The 14,670-nt window shown below is 41.8% G+C and overlaps 1 protein-coding gene across 4 annotated transcripts in view; it reads right to left on the bottom strand.

Annotated features, from left to right (window-relative positions):
* Nucleotides 1–14,670, bottom strand: part of LOC111871956 (kinase D-interacting substrate of 220 kDa B) — a 194,108-nt gene that overhangs the window by 165,136 nt on the left and 14,302 nt on the right. The window lies entirely within an intron of this gene.

The raw sequence follows: 14,670 nt of genomic DNA, 5'->3' as shown, positions 1-14,670 counted from the left end.
AAAATACACAAAACTATAATTTTGCCTGTAGTTGTATGAATGTGAAACTTGGCATACGATATTAAGTGAAGATAACAGGCTGTAGGCCATGTTAGGTGTGTCCCTTGTCACCACGGCATGGCGCGTCCTCAGGTTGCGGATGGAGGAGAAGCCCTCCAGTTTTGGAGTGAAGCTGCGACTATATTGAATAAGCAGCCGCGGACAGTCGACAAGGAGTGGCCCTCCAGCTTGGCGGTTGGGCGTGGGGCTAACAACTCCTCACCGTAAAAATTACTTTGTTACGAAAATGAACACAAAGCCTTGGACCTGGACGGATTCCTTAAATAAACGACCTAAGCTAAAGAAAATGGATATGAGGATTGGTACTTGGAACGCTCGAAGTTTGTATAGGGCAGGTTCGCTCAGGTCAGTGGCAGAAGAAATCTTAAAATTCATTCATTCATCAGTAATCTGTCAAACGACAGGTCCAGTCTCTTCCAAAACAGTTCCTCCACTTAATGCGATCTCAAGCTTTCTCCTTCAAATAAAAATATCCTCTTCTGTCCCCAAGGTCATCCAGCATCTTCTTACGTCTTCTTCCTCGTCTTCTGGTCACTTCTATACAGCCCTCCGGTTTGTTTTGTCTCCAGAGAAAACATCTCGCATACATGGTATCTCTATTTCTGGAAAGAGACTATCCAGTAAAAGTGATAATGTGGTAGTTTTTCCATTTGCTTTCCACATCGCAGTACAACAGCCGTTCAAACCACTCTGGTCACGCCTGTTGCTATACGAACTTGAACCATCTCGAGCATCATTTGCTCTGTGCTTCAAGTCACTACTGATGACGCTGCTTCCGGCATCAGTTTTTGGTTTTTGGTGTGTCTCTTCGTCTGATGCCTACCCTTTGACCTGTCCAGCATGGGAGGCCCTGCCAGTAGCTACGCTACCGCTGGTATAGCTCTCAGGGTCCTTGGCATACTCAAGTATAAGTTAGATTTAGCGGGAGTACTGGAGGTCAGAGCCGGTCACGGTAGCCGAGCGGTCGAAGGCGTGCACTGTCTTCGCTCGCTCGGAAGCCGGGATCGTGGGTTCGAATCCCACTCGGGACATGGATGTTTGTGTGCGTTTTTCTGTATTTGTGTACAGGTAGAGGCTTTGCGACGAGCTGATCACCCGCCCAAGGAGTCCTACCGTATGTCTAAGATCTAGAAAAACCGAAGTGAACGGAGAAGTTCATGAGGTAGGCCTAGTCACACTGGGGCTGTAGTGCCAGGGGGGGGGGCACAGGAGGCCAGATGAGACGGGGGTGGCATCGCACCAGCAGGAGAATATACATTTTCCTATGGAAAGGGGAATGAAAATCATGAATTAGGTAGAGTTTTTTCGTACATAAGAGAATCGTATCAGCAGTTAAGAGGGTAGAGTTCGTTAGTGATTGGATATCTTATATTATACTGAAACGTCGTTGGTGTGATATCATTGTTATGAATGTTCACGTCCCAACGGAAGATAAAATTGATGACATAAAGGACAGATTCTATGAAGAACTAGAACATGTATTTGATAAATTCATGAATTACCCTATGAAAATTTTGTTAGGAGATTTCAGTGCCAAAGTAGGGAGGGAAGACATTTTCAAACCAACGATTGGGAACGAGAGTTTGCATGAAAATAGTAACGACAATGGAGTTAGAGTACTAAACTTTGCCACATCAAAAAATCTTACTGCCAAAAGTACACTGTTCCCACATCGTAACATCCATAAATTTACTTGGACATCTCCTGATGGGAAGATACACAATCAAATAGACCATATTTTGATAGATATGAGACGGCACTCAAGTATACTTGATGTCCGATCATTCAGGGCAGCAGATTGTGATACTGACCACTACCTGGTGGTGGTAAAGTTTAGGGAAAGACTGGCAGTGAGCAAACAAACACACAGAGTTCATATGGTGAGGTTCAATCTCAAGAAATTAAATGAGGTAGAGGGTAAAGAGCAGTATTGTGTTGAAATAACAAATAGGTTTCCGGCTTTGGAAAACTTGGAAATTGTGGTGGATGTTAATAAAGCTTGGGAAACAATCAGAGAAAATATAAAAATGTCTGCAAAGAGAGTCTAGGTTATTATGAACTGAAGAAGCATAAGCCATGGTTCGACGAAAGATGCTCAAAATTATTAGATCAAAAGAAGCAGGCCAAATTGCAATGGTTACAGGATCCAAGCAAGTTAAATGGGGATAATCTGAACAATATAAGACATGAAACCAGCAGGCATTTCAGGAACAAAAAGAGGGAATATCTGAAAGACAAAATTGATGAGCTTGCAATGAACAGTATGAACAAGAACATTAGAGACCTGTAGAGAGGAAAAAATGACTTTAAGAGGGGTTATCAACCTAGCAGTAACTTAGTGAAGGATGAGAATGGTGATCTGCTTAAAGATTCCCACAACATTTTGAATAGGTGGAGGAACTACTTCTCTGTTACTGAATATACATAGGGTCAGTGATGTTAGGCAGACAGAAATCCATACAGCTGAGCCGTTAGTACCTGATCCTAGCCCTTTTGAGGTTGAAAGTGCTATTGCAAAATTGAAACGGTATATATCGCCAGGTAGTGATCAAATTCCTGTAGAACTTATTCAAGCAGGAGGCGAAATATTACGTTCTAAGATCCACAATCTAATTACTTCTATTTGGCATAAGGAAAAATTGCCTGATCAGTGGAAGGAGTCTAATATTGTACCAGTTCACAAGAAGGGTGATAAGTCTGACTGCAGTAATTATGGGACATATCACTGCTATCAATTTGACACAAAATTTTATCCAATATTCTTCTCTCAAGGTTAAGTCCATATATAGACGAAATTATTTGGGATTATCAGTGTGGGTTTCGACGTAAGAGATCAACTACAGATCAGATTTTTTGCATTCATCAGACTCATTCATTCATCAGTAATCTGTCAAGATGACAGGTCCACAGTCTCTTCCAAAACAGTTCCTCCACTTAATGCAATCTAGAGCTTTCTCCTTCAAATGAAAATATCCTCTTCTGTCCCCAAGGTCATCCAGCATCTTCTTACGTCTTCTGGTCACTTCTATCCGCCCCTCTATCTTTCCTTCAATAACTTCTTTTAGAAGGCAGTTACTGCGTAAGATATGACCAATCCAACTAGCCTTCCGTTTTCTTATTTCGTGTAGGATATTCCTCTGCTCACCGACTCTAAATAACACTTCATCATTTCTCACATAATCAGTCCAACTGATCTTCTCCATCCTTCTCCAACTCCACATTTCGAAGCTTTCCAGGTGTTTCTGATCTACTGCCCCAAGTGCCCAAGTTTCAGCCCCATACAAAGGCATGCTCCAAATGTAGCATTTCATCAGATACTGGAGAAAAAATGGGAGTATAATGAGACAGTACATCAGCTAATCATAGACGTCAAGAAAGCCTATGATTTAGTTAGGAGGGAAGTATTGTACAGTATTCTTATAGAGTTTGGGGAACCCATGAAAATAGTTAGGCTGATTAAATGTGTTTAAATGAAACATACAGTAAAATTCATATAGATAAACATTTGTCTGATAAATTTCCTATCCAGAATGGTCTAAAACAAGGAGACGCTTTATCACCACTCCCTTTCAACTTTGCTTTAGAATATGCCATTAGGAAGGTCCAGGGAAACCAGGTGGGACTAGAACTAAACGGGACACATCAGCTGTTGGTCCGTGCCGATGATATGAATCTACTGGCTGATAATGTAGATACCATAAAGAAAAAAGCACAAACTTTAATTGACGCAAGTATAGAGGTTGGTCTAAAAGTAAACACTGAGAAGACTAAGTATACGCTGCTGTCTCGTCACCAAAATGCAGGGCAAAATCATGACATAAAGATAGGAAACAGATGTTCTGAAAATGTGGCACAGTTCAGATATTTGGGAACAACAATAACAGATCGAAACCTGATTCAGGAGGAAATTAAGAGGAGATTGAACTCGGGTAATGCTCGCTGATAGTCCATCAGTGGAAAGAGAAAAGGTAAAGAAGTGGGGACAATTTGACATCTTCAATGTTATGTCTAAATCTAAGATCAGGTTGCAATCCATTAGACAGTATGCTCGATTTATCTGGGAAGTGACCTTCTCAGAAAGAATAGAAGCAAACAAAGCTTTGGACAGCCCCATAATCCAAAACAAAGGGCTAACTGCATACATACCGAGATATATGGTTGTTAAAAAGGGAGTCATTAAATATGTACATTGGGATATGAAATTAGAAAATTTGATACGACAGCTCAACTTGGACAATCAGAACAAATATCCCATACATTTCCATGTAATTGAAGCAGTCAGATTTAAGATGAGAGTCAAAGAGACAAATGAAGAAACCAAAGAAGAAATATGGGTATGGAAAGAGTCGAGGGCAGAGTTTGACGTTTAGAACCAAGGAAATGCGCCCTCATGTATACTTCTGCAGTATGAAAATTGAAGTTACTACGTTTGTTGCAACAGTATGACAATGTTATAAATGTGGAAAATTCGGCCACATAAGTAAATTCTGTACGAAGGGAAAACAATGCTTCTCATGGGGAGAAGCAAAACATGAAGGGTTTTGTATAAAAAATGCATAAATTGTAATGGGGACCCTGGAGCAAACAGCGAGCGATGCCCCGTAATTAAAAAACAGAAAGAAAGCAATCAAATCATGGCCCACAGAAATGTCGGATTTTTTGAAGCACGAAAAACTGTAGAAAAATCGTCAAGCCATGCGTTCCCTTTAGGTGCTGGAAGCCCCAGAGGGTACGCTGAACCAAATATGAGGAACTTCCCCTTTCTCAAAACGCCAACAAGACGAAAGGAGTGGGATACTATTGAGAAAAGCGAAAACAATAGAGTCCCGAGCCAAAACGACTGGATGGAATCCGGAGAGAAGGCAATGGAAGATGAACATGGATAACAGCAGGACTCAAATACAGTGGAACCTCGCTTAACGAGCATAATTCGTTCCAGAATCTTACTCGTAATGTGAAACAATTCTTCCCATATAAATTAATGTAAAATACGATAATGCGTTCCATGCCGAAAAAAAAATACTAAAAAAATTTTATGTATAAAGTTTATTCAAAGAAAATTATATATACATTGTTAAGGAGCGTGAATCATCTTCATCTTTTCTTCTATGTGGAATGAACCAACCTGGAATGCGAATTCGATTTGCAGAAAAAAAAATAAAAATAATTAGTTTATTATTTATGATAGACATCTAATTCTTTTTTACTAGAAAGCTGTCTAGAGACATTTGTTTTTGCCGACGCTTCAAAATTTGGTGAAAATGCGACACAGCATTATCATTAAATAAAATTGTAGCGCGCATAGCCATTGCCTTATTAGGGTGATGCTTCTCAATGTACGATGTAACAGTTTCCCATGCTTTCAGCATTTCTCTTATTGCGCCAGAAGATTGTTGCTTTGCTGTTACCTCCTCCTTCTCCTCTGACAAACTCTCCTCCACAACTTCTTGCTGTGAAACACAACGCAACTCCAAATCATGCAAATCGTTGATGTAGACCGATTGTACAAGTATGCGCGTGCTAGATCAGCCACGCTCACACCTTGTTCTCACCTTTCAATGATTTTACGTTTCATTTCTACAGTTATTTTTATTCTCTTATGGCTGTCTTTTTGTGGCTTTTTCTGCGGGGACATTTTGCAAGGGTTAAACTTTGCACAAAAAAATCACAAATGTTATGTCTGAACACAAGTTTGTAAAAATGTTTGATCACAAGCGACACTAAGATGCTAGCTGAACGAGTGCTAAACAGACTGATGTAGCAAGCGTGCAATCCGGGACTTCCCCTCTCGTCACTCTTTATGCGAGTCATTTTCTTACAATTTGTTTTACTCGTTATGCGAATTACTCGCCATGAGAGGTGCTCGTTAAGCGAGGTTCCACTGTATTTGAACCGAGTTCAAACAAGACTGAGCAAAGGAATACCTATAAAGACCAGGCATTGTTAGAGAAATCTTTAGACGAGTTGGAGTTCACTGAGATGGAGGACGAAGTCTCAAGAACGTATTGGTGACAATAATCAATTTAGTGATAAACTCCGGGGATGCTAAAGCAATGGTCAGACACTTATGGAAAGCCAGCGGGCTTCACGAACATCACAATAAAATTAAACGTGAATCAACTAATTAAGCTAGTTCAATGGAACTGTAGGAGCCTGTTATGCCGCAATTTCGAGACTGAAAATCAAAAGACATTGCCTAAATGTTACGAGACTTGCGAAAGCGTTTTATAGCAATTAGAGCAAGGATGTCAACACCTGGACTAGGGATCTAGGTTAAGAATGTTGGTGATCAGCATTTATGCGTAATCGCATAAGTAGGAAGCTCGCCTAACTGGGCCACTGGAGTATAAAGAATTTATCAAATACGCAGCAATGAGGTACCATGGACCCGCCCACCCCCAAAGGGGTGAGCCAATGGAAACCATCCACCCCGAAATGTAGAACAAGGGGAGTAGTTAACCTCCTCTTTCGCCAACTGCAGTGCCAGCAAAATTAGTGTATAAAAATGAGAAAAAAACTCACTGGAGGATCTGATCTAAAAACGTAATATTCACCCGCAGGCTCTGTCCGACATGGGTACTACAAGTGGTGGTGTCACTGCGTTTCTATATCAAGTAAGTCATGTTTGCTCATACTAGCCACGCTGTTAAACTTTATGGTTGTTGGTAAGTGTTGTTTGTAAAATGTTGAAAGCAAACTCCAAGTGCCCGGCGAGCCCTTAGGGTAGAATACGAAAAATAATGTAACGAGTGATGACTGAGGTGCTAGTGTAGTAAAGATGGTAGACGTTAGATAGTGTGTTATGATAACTAGTAGTGCGCAGAGCACACCCATTTTTTATTCATAGTTGTGACCGTTGATCTGTGATAAACACATACGTAGGCTGTAGATGTATGGGTTTAGGAGAAAAATAATTTAAGGTGTAACCGTTCATTTTGATTGGAGGACTGTTGTGCATTAATTAAATATGTATTAAGTTAAGATTACAAAATTACAAACAAAGAGATCCGGCAGATAGCCAGCTCTTACACGAGGAAGGGACATAGTTCAAGTTTTGCTGTGTGGACAGGAAGTAACATCTGGTAATTTCCTGGATTGCTGGCAGTTTCAGCAAAGTCGGAAAGTCTTTGGGAATTTGAGAGCTGACAGCTTGGGACAGCTATAACTTAAAAGTGGGACGGCCGGAGCCTCATACCCTGATCGTAATGCATCAAGGGGCTGTCAACCTTAGCGTCAGGTCAGCATCTGCCAGAATCACATAGCAGAGCAACATGATTGGGAATTCAAAATTTAGGGAACCTCCTAGTTTGAAAACTTAACCAATGGTAGAAGTGGAGGAGTGGATTTCTCTTGGAGTCTGGGGTTCGTGGACCTCAGGATTCAGAGAGAGGGCATTCCACCTCGAGAGTCTTGATAAAACTTTTGGCAAAGTCGGACACAAAATTTACAACTACGGCCCTTCCGTAAAGTAGTATAAGTAAGGTTCAAATTAAGTGTATTAATAAATTCAGTTGTATTCAGAAAGCTGGAAGGGATTAAAGGACTACTAAGTGCAACGGCCGAAAAGGTGTGTGATTGTAGTGAAGTGTTCTTCCTGCCCTGTCCGAGCCAGACCCGTATTAAGACCCGGGATAGGAACTCAGCTCTACAAATTTCCGAACAGAACCCAGACTCTCCCGTCTTTACCTGCTCTCGCGTACCAGCTCCAACAATCACAATTCTCCTCCCTCCCCACCTAACTTCTCGACATCCACGAGAAGAGGGAGGACGGTGATAAGTGGAGTACAACGTAGGATCAAGGAGGACGGCAACAGCGTGGCGCACAACGTAAAGGGCCGAAGGAGGTGAGCGGTGACAAAGGGGAAGTCTTATAATAGAATAGGGGAGAATTGTGAAATGGGTCGAAACAGTAGAAAGAAAGAGACAGACAGACTCAAGTCCTACACCCCAGAAGGGGAGATCATGATGAAGTCATAGCATGGTAAAGTCAAGACGCTATGAAGTCCCGACTGAAAGTCGACATTGTTCATACTGTAAATAGGATTGTAAATAACAGTGTAATTAGAGTAGGATGTACCGGGATTGTGATTTACTTCCCCGAACGAACCCGTCCACGACCGATCCTACCCCAAACGAAAGGCAGAACTGACCCAGGCGGCCAACGACAGCCGGATGCAACTAGCAGTAAGGGTTATGAGAATCCGAGTCAAGGGTGAGAGACTAATAGGAGACAGAGAGATAGCGTCCCGAGAGGGAACAAGGGAAGAGTAATTTAGAGATTTCATTATTCCCTTCAGGCATAACAAAGTGATGGCAGAGGTGGGGATCGGCCAACGCAGGGTGGCTGACGTAGAGAAAGAGTAACTGTGTTTTACTCACCCCCGGCATCGAAGTATTACTTATGGCAACGGCGGTGGGCCGAGTCAACGAAGGGTTGACTGACGTAGCGAAGGGACTAGCCAAAGAGAAATGGCAGACCAAGTGATTTGGTGTGTTGTAACCCACCCCCGTCACTAAGACATAATAATTGGTGACAGCGGTGCGATATCAAATCCACCCATGTCGTAGAGGTGTAATATATCGTGTGACAGTTGATGGGTAGAGGCGGGTCAGACCTGACACGCCCGCTCTACGCCAATAATAAGTGGTGACAGTGATGAAGGGGCCAGCCAACAGAGAACGCTCGACTACCGCGCTACCGCCCCTTAGTACTTTCATCAACCCTCTTGAGATATAACAGATGGTGGCAGCTGTATGCAACGAAGAAGGTCCAGAACCAGGAGAATCCTAGCTGAGGGTACTCTAGTATTATTGTGTTAACCCCTTACAGCATAAAATGTGGTGGCAGTGGAGGGATACCTACACGCCCCCTGTCACCACGGCGTAAGAGCCTAAGAAGCAATATTATGCCATGGTGGCAGGGGGCCTGGAGGTACCCCTCCTTGCCACCACTTCTTATGCTGTAAGGGTTTAACACTATAATCCTAGATTACCCTCGGCTAGGATTCTCCTGGTTCTGGACTTCCTTAGTTGCCTAATGCTGCCACCATCTTATTACATCTTACGGAGGGGTGATGAAAGTACTAAGGGCCGGTAGCGCGGTGGTGGAGCGTTCTCTTTTGGCTGGCCCTTTCATCACTGCCACCTCTTATTATTGGCGTAGAGCGGGCGTGTCAGGTCTGACCCGCCTCTACCTATCGACTGTCACACCCTATATTATCCTCTACGACAGGGGTGGATCGGATATCTCACCGCTGTCGCCAATTATGTCTTAATGACGGGGGTGGGTTAAAACACACTAAATCCCTTTGTCCGCCATTTCCCTTTGGCTAGTCCCTTCGCTACGTCAGTCAACCCTTCGTTGACTCGGCCTACCGCCGTTGCCATAAGTAATGCTTCAATGTAAGGGGTGAGTAAAACACAGTTACTCTTTCTCTACGTCAGCCACCTTGCGTTGGCCGATCCCCACCTCTGCTATCACTTTGTTATACCTAAAGGGGGTGAGGAAATATTACTACTTCAGTCCGTCGCCACCCTTTGAGTTAGGATGTTCGCTGCACTCGGCTGTTGCTGGCCTCCTGGGTCAGTTCTGCCTTCGCTTGGGACTATTTACAATAAAAGAATGCCGACGTCTGTCGGTTTACACATGATATTGTTGCGTTAATAGTTCTGATTTACATTCCGATCTCTCGCTTAGAACAGATGGCTCGAGACTGTCAACTGTATCATTACTATTACTCTATACCATCTCTGTCCTACCCTAGGTCTCTGATCTCTTTACACTTTAATTTATATTCTATTTACAATATTAACAAGGCCGACATTCAGCCGGGACTACATCATCTCTATACGTCGTCAGGCTATCGTTTCATCATAATCTCCCTTTCTGGGGTGTAAGACTATAGGTCTGTCTCTCTCTTTCTCTCTACTGTTTCGACTCATTTCGCATTTCTCCACTATCCTAGCATAAAGTTTCACCCTTAACTTAATCTGCCCCTAAAGTTATACATATTGAAAGCCTACATATATTATCACAAAAATCAGTAGTCATAACTATAAACACAAATGTGCGTGCTCTGCACACTACTAGTTATCGTAACACACTGTCTACTATCTTTACTACACTAGCAACCTTGCCTATTACTTGTTACATGGTTTCTCTTATTCTATCCTAAGGGCTCGCCGGGCACACTGGACATTGCTTTCACATTTAACAAACAACCTTTTTTACCAACAGCAATAAAGTTTAACAGCATGGCTTATATGAGTAAATGTGATTTACTTGATATAAGAGACGCATGCTAGATTCCACCACTCGTAAGACCCATCTCGAATAGAGCATCCGGCTGACAACTGGTTATTGCGTGTTTGATCAGATTTTGAGTCTCATTCATTCATCAATTTATACCATTTACCTTGCTGACTCTGCGGTTGGCGAAAGAGGGATGTTGGCTACTCCCTTTGTACTAATTTCGGAGTAGAAGGTTTTCATTGGCTCTTCCCTGGCTGTAGGCGGGGCCGTGGTACCTCTTTGCTGCTTATTTAATAATATATTCCAGTGTACCTACAACGCGACTTACAGAAGTGCTATTGCGTATTCTGCTAACTCAGGCATTCTTAACCTAGATTGTCTGTCTAGGTGTTGACATACTAATGTGATTGCTGTAAAACGTTTGTCGCAACTCTCGAAACATTTAGGCAATGGTTTCACTTTTCATTCTCAAAATTTTGCTCCGTAACAAGCAAGTTGCCAGAATTCCAACACAGGAGCCAAAAACATAGATGACATAATGCGATCAGAGATCTGGCTTGGCGAAGCAGTTAGTTCAACGGAACTCTAAGAGCCTAAGTTCCCAGAATTCCAACAGAGGAGCCAAAACATAGATGTCATAATGCTATCAGACACCTGGCTTGGTGAAGCAGAAAATGTATACCTGAAAGGATTTGACGTGGTGAGAAAAGAAAGGAACGAAAGGGCAGGTGATGGAGTTGCCATTTTTATAAATAACAAACTGAAATATTCGCGTAAGAATGGTTTATATGATGGTGACGGCAAAATTGAAGCGTGTGCAATTGAACTATATACGGGCCCAGATAAAATATTAATCGTGTCATGTTACAAGCAGCCACACATGAAAAATCGAGCTGAGAGTATGGGAAAATTTCTTCACACAATTCAAAGGAAATTTCTTGATTGGCGGAGACTTTAACGGACATCATCATTCGAGGGGTAATTCGAAGAATCGTACAACCGGCAACAACTTGTACCATTGCATCAGTGAATTGGAAACAAACATCTCGTTCATAAATGACGGCTCCCCGACACATATATCCGATGTCACAGGATCCATGGCAGCCCTCGACCTAACTTTTGTGGACTCAAGATCAGCACTGTTATACACCTGGAACGTTGGAACAGACCCTAGAAATAGCGACCATTATCCAATTTTCATCAAGTATAACGGCAAAATAGAGCCAAGGAAAGGCAGAAAAAAGGCTTCTAGATTGAACAGTAAACACACTGACTGGACTGTCTTCATGGAAAAAGTTAAAGAAAAAATCACGGAAGTCAAAACGCATGACGGACGGAACAGAGTGAGGATGTAAAGGAAAGTATAATTTAATCCAGATAATTAAACGAAAATTGACAGAGACCACCCCTAAAAGAAAAAGCAAAAACCTTGGAAATGGAGGACGAGGAAAAATAGGAAATATAGAAAAACAACCAGAGTGTATATGGTGGAACAGAGAATGCGACAAGGTAATTAGAATTAGAAAAGCTACATTGCTTAAATGGAAATACTGTAAAACTGAAGAGACATTTTTGGAATACAAAAGGGCCGCGATTATCGCAAAAAGTAGACTGAGAAAAATCAAACAAGAGCACTGGAAAACTTTCTGCGAGGGAATAAGTCAATTCACGAATCAATTGTACATTTGGGATAGAATGAAAAGATTAAAGTATGGATTCAACAAGACAGAACGAGAAGAATATAAAGAACTAGTTAATTTCGCCAAAACGACTTTTGAAAATCTATGCTCAGGTGTGGATGAACCCAATCTAACACCGACATTCGATCATGAAAATCAGGATAAATTCCTGGACTCAGATTACACAATTCAAGAACTCCACTTCTCAATTAAAAAGCTCAGAGTCCGATCGAGCCCAAGACGGGATGGAATAGACTACGCCATAATACGCAATTTGCCAAATGAAGCTTTAGAGATTCTGCTAGAAATTTACGATATTTTAAGAGCAAGAGTATTCCCAGACGACTGGAAAATATATAGATTATTTTTTATCCCTAAAAGAAACAAAACGAATGTAAGACCTATATCCATGGCATCATGCGTGTGCAAGGTATTAGAACAGATGATAAACATGCACATCTCCTGGTGGCTAGAAAAGAATGAGAAGTTCTCAGTAACACAATACGGATTTCGGCGAAACAGGGGTTGCACAGACAACCTAGCAATACTAACAACTGAAATAATAAAAGCGTTTGAAGAACGAACACAGTATTGGCCCTACTCCTTGGCATTAAAAGTGCATTCGACAACATCCACTGCGGCACTTTGATGGATAAACTTAACGCAGTAGGCTTCTCGGGAAACCTGTTAGCCTGTATTTAACCTGGTCTCTGCGATGGAATTAGAGGCAAACTATGGATGGCTAGATCTCAAAGACTGGACATACGTGTACAAAGGTTTACCGCAGGGTAGTGTTCTGAGTCCAACCTTATATTCACTNAACTCCCACCCCACGAAGGCCTCATGTGGACCCCCCAGGGCAACTCTTGAGTGATATGCGGAAAAATACCCTCGTGAAAATTGTGAAGAGTGAACATTCCAAGGGGAAGAATACTTCTAGGCAATGCTGTGTTTGCACAGTTCACACAAAAAAAAGAAAAAAAAAAAAAAAAAAAAAAAATGTCAACTGTGTATCTTCGATAAAAAAGGGACAGCGGATGGAGAGTGGGAGATCACGGTACAAGGCGAAAATGTTTCTTCGGTCAAATGAATTAAATATGTAGGTCTGCACTTAAAATCTAATCTAGACTGGGAGGACGAAATAATTGCAATAGTTAGGAAATACGAAAGCCGGATGAAAATCATGAACTGTGTGAAGCACACTTGGTGGGGAGTGGACCCTGTAATTTTAATGAGACTATACAAGGCACTTATAAGGTTGAGGACGGAATATGGAGCATTTTTATTTCATAAACTTAAGAAGAAACAAGCACAGAAGCTTGAGAAGATACAATATAGGGCAATACATGGAGCACTGGCCTAGAGGAGTGGCATCCCGACCAATGTAATGCTAGCAAAAGCCAAAGAAATCCTAATTTTAGTAGAGTCAAACAGTTGGGAAGGAACTGTGTGTCCAGGTGCTAAACGTCAAGCACCCATCCAATGATCCAGCTGCTGGAAGGACTATCAGCTCTACTTGACAGTCCAGGGAGAGGAGAAAATGAACAGCCGCTCGTCAGCGAATATTACAAAGAGGTAACCCTCTTGGTCATTTAATCCAATCAGGGAACTGTCCCCCGGCCTTCGACTACACTTACGGAAGTCTCTTTTATGAGGCCAGGGTATTTTTCGATGAGGGAAGACAAATAAAGGAAGCAGAAGATCACAACAAGGAATTCAACAAGATTTTCCAAGAAAGAATGAGAACCAGCAAATGTTTCACCACAGACGGCTCAACAATGGAGGACAAACCATTCATACGATTCGCATCGATAGATATAAAAGATGGTTGTAGAATGAAATTAAGGATATCTAAGATAGCGTCCATATTCACGGCGGAAGCATTAGCAATTGCCGAAACACTAGATATCATTGAAAAAATATAATCTGAGCAAAACTTCATGATTTTCTCGGACTCGGCAAGCGTGTTAAAAAGCATTAGTAACCCCACTATAATAAGCAACACATCGCATATCACACACATGCTAAAAGATAACACAGAGAGACTGGAATCGTGAGGAAAAAAAATCAATTTTACTGGATCCCGGGGCACTGCGGAGTGGAAGTTAATGAGAGGGCCGACTTGGAGGCAAAGCAAGCAATCAAAGAAGGCAGAGATAGTCAATTACTATAATCAGTAGCAGATCTTAAAACCCAGTGGAAATAGAAAGACTTCACAGTTTTTGTCAAAACACCCAACAGGACAGAGAGAGCTACTTTGAAAAATGCTACAGGAAAGGCTTGTCTCAGTGGTTCCGACAGATAAAAATGAACCGCCGTGCCTTCGTGTCAATAAACCGTATGCGAGCAGGCCACTCCAGTCTTAAAGCAAGCCTAAACAGATTTAACAATGTGTCCACAGCTGCGAATGTGGTGATGGGCTGCAAACGGAGGAACATATCTTCCGGGACTGAAAACAGTACGAGGACCAAAGGGCAACAATGATGGACATCTTTTGTGAGAACAGCAAAAAGCATTACCCAAAATCAGTTACAGAGCTCTTAAGGCTAGAAGAAAAAAGATTTCTGCAAGGTGTCTGTTACTTCATAAACAACATTCCTATATTTATATAAAACAGATATGTAAGAAAAGTAAAAGAAGTAATTGCACTGATTATTTACAGTATACACAGATTTAAGT

The sequence above is a fragment of the Cryptotermes secundus genome, unplaced genomic scaffold, assembly GCF_002891405.2.
Source record: "Cryptotermes secundus unplaced genomic scaffold, Csec_1.0 scaffold30, whole genome shotgun sequence".
Classification (NCBI taxonomy): Eukaryota; Metazoa; Arthropoda; class Insecta; order Blattodea; family Kalotermitidae; genus Cryptotermes; species Cryptotermes secundus.
The sequence above is the reverse complement of the archived record's forward strand: the minus strand, read 5'-3'. Positions and strand labels throughout refer to the sequence as shown.